Raw genomic sequence first — 7512 nt, forward strand, 5'->3', positions numbered from 1 at the left:
AGAGAGAAAGAAGGAGAGAAAGAAAAAGAGAGAGAGACAGAGAGAGAGAGAAAGAAGGAGAGAGAGAGGGAGAGAGAGAGAGAGAGAGAGAGAAAGAAAGCAAGAAAGAAAGGAGAGAGAGAGAGAGAGAAAGAGAGAGAGAGAGAGGGAGAGAGAGAGAGAGAGAGGGAGAGAAAGAAAGAAAGAAGGAGAGAGAGGGAGAGAGAGAGAAAGAGAGAAAGAAAGAAGGAGAGAGAGAGAGAGAGAGAGAGAGAGAGAGAGAGAGAGTGACTGTGTGTTGGACACGGTCTTGCAGCAGCAGTAGTTCGTCACCAGTGTGTTTTACGGTAAACACTACCATCTAGAGGTTGTCGTGGTGAAATGCCTGTTGAGTCGATGACCACAGCACTCTGTATTTCACACACATATTCATGTGGTAATTTAATAAGTAAAGTATGTCTCTCATCCACCCTTTGGTGAACAACACCTTCTTTGTGCTAAATAGTAGATGACATGTTTCTGCCAAGAGAGAGAGAGAGAGAGAGTGCTTTTTCCAGACCACAGCATCACCAGCCACAACCTCACCCCCACCACAACCAGCCCAGACCACCACCACCACCACAACCACAACCAGCCCAGACCACCACCACCACAACCAGCCCAGACCACCACAACCAGCCCAGACCACCCCCACCACAACCACAACCAGCCCAGAACACCACAACCAGCCCAGACTACCACAACCACAACCAGCCCAGACCACCACAACCAGGCCAGACCACCACAACCAGGCCAGACCACCACAACCAGCCCAGACCACCACCACCACCACAACCACAACCAGCCCAGACCACCACAACCACAACCACAACCAGCCCAGACCACCACAACCACAACCAGCCCAGACCACCCCCACCACAACCACAACCAGCCCAGACCACCACCACTACAACCAGCCAGACCACCACAACCAGCCCAGACCACCACAACAACAACCAGCCCAGACCACCCCAACCAGCCCAGACCACCACAACCACAACCAGCCCAGACCACCCCAACCAGCCCAGACCACCACAACCACAACCAGCCCAGACCACCACAATCAGCCCAGACCACCACAACCACAACCAGCCCAGACCACCACAACCACAACCAGCCCAGACCACCACCACCACAACCAGCCCAGACCACCACAACCACAACCAGCCCAGACCACCACAACCCCAACCAGCCCAGACCACCACAACCACAACCAGCCCAGACCACCCCAACCAGCCCAGACCACCACAACCACAACCAGCCCAGATCACCACATCCAGCCCAGACCACCCAAACCCCAACCAGCCCAGACCACCCAAACCCATCCTCAACCCAACCAGCCCGAATCGAACCCCAACCATTCCCACCCCAACCTACCCAGACCCCCCCAACCAGCCCAGGACCCCCCCCAACCAGCCCAGACCCCCCCAACCAGCCACATCCTCACCCCTACCATCCTCACCCCCACCACCACAACCAACCCAGACCCCCCCAACCAGCCAAAATCCAACCCCAACCATCCCCGCCCCCACCAGCCCAGACCACCCCAACCATCCCCACCCCAACCATCCCCCCAACCATCCCCCCAACCATCCTCAACCCAACCCAACCATCCCCAGAGCAACAGGACCAACCCCCCCCACACTAATGAACCAGGCTGTAAGCAGAGCAACAGCCACCAACCCCCCCACACTAATGAACCAGGCTGTAAGCAGAGCAACAGGGCCAACCCCCCCCCCCCCCCACACACACACTAATGAACCAGGTTGTAAGCAGAGCAACAGGGACCAATCCCCCCCACACTAATGAACCAGGCTGTAAGCAGAGCAACAGGACCCCCCCCCACACTAATGAACCAGGCTGTAAGCAGAGCAACAGGACCAACCCCCCCACACTAATGAACCAGGCTGTAAGCAGAGCAACAGGACCACCCCCCCCCCCCCCCCCCCCCCCCCCCACACTAATGAACCAGGCTGTAAGCAGAGCAACAGGACCAACCCCCCCACACTAATGAACCAGGCTGTAAGCAGAGCAACAGGACCAACCCCCCCACACTAATGAACCAGGCTGTAAGCAGAGCAACAGGACCACCCCCCCACACTAATGAACCAGGCTGTAAGCAGAGCAACAGGACCAACCCCCCCACACTAATGAACCAGGCTGTAAGCAGAGCAACAGGACCACCCCCCCCACACTAATGAACCAGGCTGTAAGCAGAGCAACAGGACCAACCCCCCCACACTAATGAACCAGGCTGTAAGCAGAGCAACAGGACCAACCCCCCCACACTAATGAACCAGGCTGTAAGCAGAGCAACAGGACCCCCCCCCCCACACACACACTAATGAACCAGGCTGTAAGCAGAGCAACAGGACCAACCCCCCCACACTAATGAACCAGGCTGTAAGCAGAGCAACAGGACCAACCCCCCCCATCCACACTAATGAACTAGGCTGTAAGCAGAGCAACAGGACCAACCCCCCCCCCCCACACTAATGAACCAGGCTGTAAGCAGAGCAACAGGACCAACCCCCCCCACACTAATGAACCAGGCTGTAAGCAGAGCAACAGGACCAACCCCCCCCCACACTAATGAACCAGGCTGTAAGCAGAGCAACAGGACCACCCCCCCACACTAATGAACCAGGCTGTAAGCAGAGCAACAGGACCAACCCCCCCACACTAATGAACCAGGCTGTAAGCAGAGGCAACAGGACCAACCCCCCCCACACTAATGAACCAGTCTGTCAGCAGAGCAACAGGACCAACCCCCCCACACTAATGAACCAGCCTCATGAGGACCGCCACAGGAACGGAAGACCCAGAGTTACCTCTGCTGCAGAGGATAAGTTCAGTAGAGTTACCAGCCTCATGAGGACCCGCCACAGGAACGGAATGAGAGTTCAATAGAGTTAAATGCACCTCAGATTGCAGCCCAAATAAATTCAAGTAAGAGACATCTCAACATCAACTGTTCAGAGGAGACTGTGTGAATCAGGCCTTCATGGTTGAACTGCTACAAAGAAACCACTAATAAAGGACAACAATAAGAAGAACAGACTTGCTTGGGCCAAGAAACACGATCAATGGACATTAGACCTGTGGAAATCTGTCCTTTTGAATGATGAGTCCAAATTTGAGATTTTTGGTTCCAACCGCCATGTCTTTTTGAGGACGCAGAGTAGGTGAACGGATGATCTCTGCATGTGTGGTTCCCACCGTGAAGCATGGAGGAGGAGGTGTGATGGTGTGGGGGTGCTATGCTGGTGACACTGTCAGTGATTAATTTAGAATTCAAGTCACACTTAACCAGCATGGCTACCACAGCATTCTGCAGCGATTATGGCCATCCCATCTGGTTTGGGCTTAGTGGGACTATCATTTGTTTTTCAACCTGACGATGACTCAACACACCTCCTGGCTGTGTAAGGGCTATTTGACCAATAAGGAGAGTGATGGAGTGCTGCATCAGATGACCTGGCCTCCACAATCACACAACCTCAACCCAATTTTAGATGGTTGGGGATGAGTTGGACCGCAGAGTGAAGGAAAAGCAGCCAACAAGTGCTCAGCATATGTGGGAACTCCTGTTGGAAAAGTGTTCCAGGGGAAGCTGGTTGAGAGAATGCCAAGAGTGTGCAAAGCTGTCATCAAGGCAAAGGGTGGCTTTTGAAGAATCTCAAATCTCAAAGAGATGGAGGGAGAGATGGAGAGAGAGAGAGAGATGGAGGGAGGAGATGGAGAGAGAGAGAGAGAGAGGAGAGATGGAGGGAGGGATGGAGAGAGAGAGAGAGAGATGGAGGGAGGGGATGGAGAGAGAAGGAGAGATGGAGGGAGGGGTGGAGAGAGAGAGAGAGATGGAGGGAGAGAGAGAGAGAGAGAGAGAGAGAGACTTCATTCTTGGTTCTAGGTTGTCGAGAGAGAGAGAGATGGAGGGAGGGATGGAGAGAGAGAGAGACTTTATTCTAGGTTCTAGGTTGTCGAGAGAGAGAGAGAGAGATGGAGGGAGGGATGGAGAGAGAGAGCGAGATGGAGGGAGGGATGGAGAGAGAGAGAGAGATGGAGGGAGGGATGGAGAGAGAGAGAGACTCCATTCTTGGTGCTAGGTTGTTGAGAGAGAGAGAGCAAGATGGAGGGAGGGATGGAGAGAGAGAGAGATGGAGGGAGGGAGGGATGGAGAGAGAGAAGGAGAGATGGAGGGAGGGATGGAGAGAGAGAAGGAGAGATGGAGGGAGGGATGGAGAGAAAGAAGGAGAGAATGGAGGGAGGGATGAGAGAGAGAAGGAGAAATGGAGGGAGGGATGGAGAGAGAGAAGGAGAGATGGAGGGAGGGATGAGAGAGAGAGAGAGAGAGAGGGAGGGATGAAGAGAGAGAGAGAGAGAGAGATGGAGGGAGGGAGGGATGGAGAGAGAGATGGAGGGAGGGATGGATGGAGAGAGAGGGAGAGAGAGATGGAGGGAGGGATGGAGAGAGAGAGAGAGAGAGATGGAGGGAGGGAGGGAGAGAGAGAAGGAGAGATGGAGGGAGGGAGAGATGAGAGAGAGAGAGAGATGGAGGGAGAGATGGAGAGAGAGAGCGAGAGAGAGGTGGAGGGAGGGATGGAGAGAGAGAGAGAGATGGAGGGAGAGATGGAGAGAGAGAGAGATGGAGGGAGAGATGGAGAGAGAGAGAGAGAGAGAAGGAGAGATGGAGGGAGGGATGGAGAGAGAGAGAGAGAGAGATGGAGGGAGGGATGGAGAGAGAGAAGGAGAGATGGAGGGAGAGATGGAGAGAGAGAGAGAGATGGAGGGAGAGATGGAGAGAGAGAGAGAGGAGAGGAGAGATGGAGGGAGGGATGGAGAGAGAGAGAGAGAGATGGAGGGAGAGATGGAGAGAGAGAGAGAGAGAGAGGAGAGATGGAGGGAGGGATGGAGAGAGAAGGAGAGATGGAGGGAGGGGTGGAGAGAGAGAGAGAGATGGAGGGAGAGAGGAGAGAGAGAGAGAGAGAGAGACTTCATTCTTGGTTCTAGGTTGTCGAGAGAGAGAGAGATGGAGGGAGGGATGGAGAGAGAGAGAGACTTTATTCTAGGTTCTAGGTTGTCGAGAGAGAGAGAGAGAGATGGAGGGAGGGATGGAGAGAGAGAGAGACTCCATTCTTAGTGCTAGGTTGTTGAGAGAGAGAGAGCAAGATGGAGGGAGGGATGGAGGAGAGAGAGAGATGGAGGGAGGGAGGGATGGAGAGAGAGAAGGAGAGATGGAGGGAGGGATGGAGAGAGAGAAGGAGAGATGGAGGGAGGGATGGAGAGAAAGAAGGAGAGATGGAGGGAGGGATGAGAGAGAGAAGGAGAAATGGAGGGAGGGATGGAGAGAGAGAAGGAGAGATGGAGGGAGGGATGAGAGAGAGAGAGAGAGAGAGGGAGGGATGAAGAGAGAGAGAGAGAGAGAGATGGAGGGAGGGAGGGATGGAGAGAGAGATGGAGGGAGGGATGGATGGAGAGAGAGGGAGAGAGAGATGGAGGGAGGGATGGAGAGAGAGAGAGAGAGAGATGGAGGGAGGGAGGGAGAGAGAGAAGGAGAGATGGAGGGAGGGAGAGATGAGAGAGAGAGAGAGATGGAGGGAGAGATGGAGAGAGAGAGCGAGAGAGAGGTGGAGGGAGGGATGGAGAGAGAGAGAGATGGAGGGAGAGATGGAGAGAGAGAGAGATGGAGGGAGAGATGGAGAGAGAGAGAGAGAGAGAAGGAGAGATGGAGGGAGGGAGAGATGAGAGAGAGAGAGAGATGGAGGGAGGGATGGAGAGAGAGAAGGAGAGATGGAGGGAGAGATGGAGAGAGAGAGAGAGATGGAGGGAGAGATGGAGAGAGAGAGAGAGAGAGGAGAGATGGAGGGAGGGATGGAGAGAGAGAGAGAGAGATGGAGGGAGAGATGGAGAGAGAGAGAGAGAGAGGAGAGATGGAGGGAGGGATGGAGAGAGAAGGAGAGATGGAGGGAGGGGTGGAGAGAGAGAGAGATGGAGGGAGAGAGAGAGAGAGAGAGAGAGAGAGGGGGAAGGAGAGATGGTGATGACAGTGTGTGTGTAATATCTCATAGAGCTTGTTGGGTGAGGTGAGAACAGAACAGAACAGGACTTGGTGCTCCTGGGAGCTGAACTCTACAATACCAGTGTATGTGTGTGTGTGTGTGTGTGTGTGTGTGTGTGTGTGTACTGTGTGTGTGTGTCCTGTGTGTGTGTGTCCTGTGTGTGTGTGTGTGTGTGTGTGTGTGTGTGTGTGTGTGTGTGTGTGTGTGTGTGTGTGTGTGTGTGCCCTGTGTGTGTGTGTGTGTGTGTGTGTGTGTGTGTGTGTGTGTGTGTGTGGCCTCTCCCTCCTCTCCCTCCTCTCCTTCCTCTCCTCTCCCTCCTCTCCTCCTCTCCTCCTCTCCCCCTCTCCCTCCTTCCCCTCCTCCTACTCTCTCCTCCTCTCCCTCTTCTCCCTCCTCTTCCCCCCTCCCCCTCCTCTCCCTCCTCTCCTCCTCTCTTCCTCTCCCTCCCCATCTCCTTCCTCTCCTCCTCTCCTCCTCTCCCTCCTCTCCTTCATCTCCTCTCCCTCCTCTCCCTCCTCTCCCTCCTCTCCTCCTCTCCCTCCTCTCCTCCTCTCCCTCCTCTCCCTCCTTCCTCTCCTCTCCCTCCTCTCTCCTCCTCTCCTCCTCTCCCTCCTCTCCTTCCTCTCCCTCCTCTCCCTCCTCTCCTCCTCTCCCCACTCTCCTCCTCTCCCTCCTCTCCCTCCTCCCCCTCCTCCCCCTCCTCTCCTCCTCTCCCTCCTCTCCCCTCCCCCTCCCTCTCCCCCTCCCCCTCCTCTCCCTCCCTCACCCCCTCCCCCTCCTCTCCCTCCTCTCCCTCTCTCTCTTCCTCTCCTCTGCCTCCTCTCCTTCCTCTCCTCCTCTCCCCCCTTTCCTCCTCTCCCTCCTCTCCCTCCTCTCCCTCCTCCCCCACCATCTCCCTCCTCTCCCTCCTCTCCCCCCTCCCCTCCTCTCCCTCCTCTCCCTCCTCTCCCTCCCTTCCAACCCTCGATCCCTGGCTGTGAGAGAGAGAGGGAGAGCAATGATCTGTCACTTTAGCTTCCAGTCTGCTGGCTGCCAACCCGTTGGGACTGACAGGCAAAGTAACTCTGTTTGTGACTCTCTCTCCAGCCCGAGACCAACTCAGTGTTAGATTAGGACGTGTGTGTGTGTGTGTGTGTGTGTGTGTGTATGTTGTGTGTGTGCCAAGACATGTTTGGAAGATGACGTTAAAAGGTAAGACGTTGAAATGGTTTGAATAATCAGAGAATTACTGAACCAAACCTGGACCATGTCCTTTGACCTCGACATTCCTCATATCCTGTCAACTCATGTTATTCTAGACTCTCAGTGGGTTTCAACACACAGAGGTCGAAGCTCTGTCACCTCCACTAATGGTATCATATGTCCTGCTAGATAGACACTACTTTAGGTCTCAGGACATCACCACAGTTCTCTATGTCCTGCTAGATAGACACTA

Source organism: Salmo salar, chromosome 17 (assembly GCF_965601325.2).
Source record: "Salmo salar chromosome 17, fSalSal1, whole genome shotgun sequence".
In the NCBI taxonomy this organism is placed as follows: Eukaryota; Metazoa; Chordata; class Actinopteri; order Salmoniformes; family Salmonidae; genus Salmo; species Salmo salar.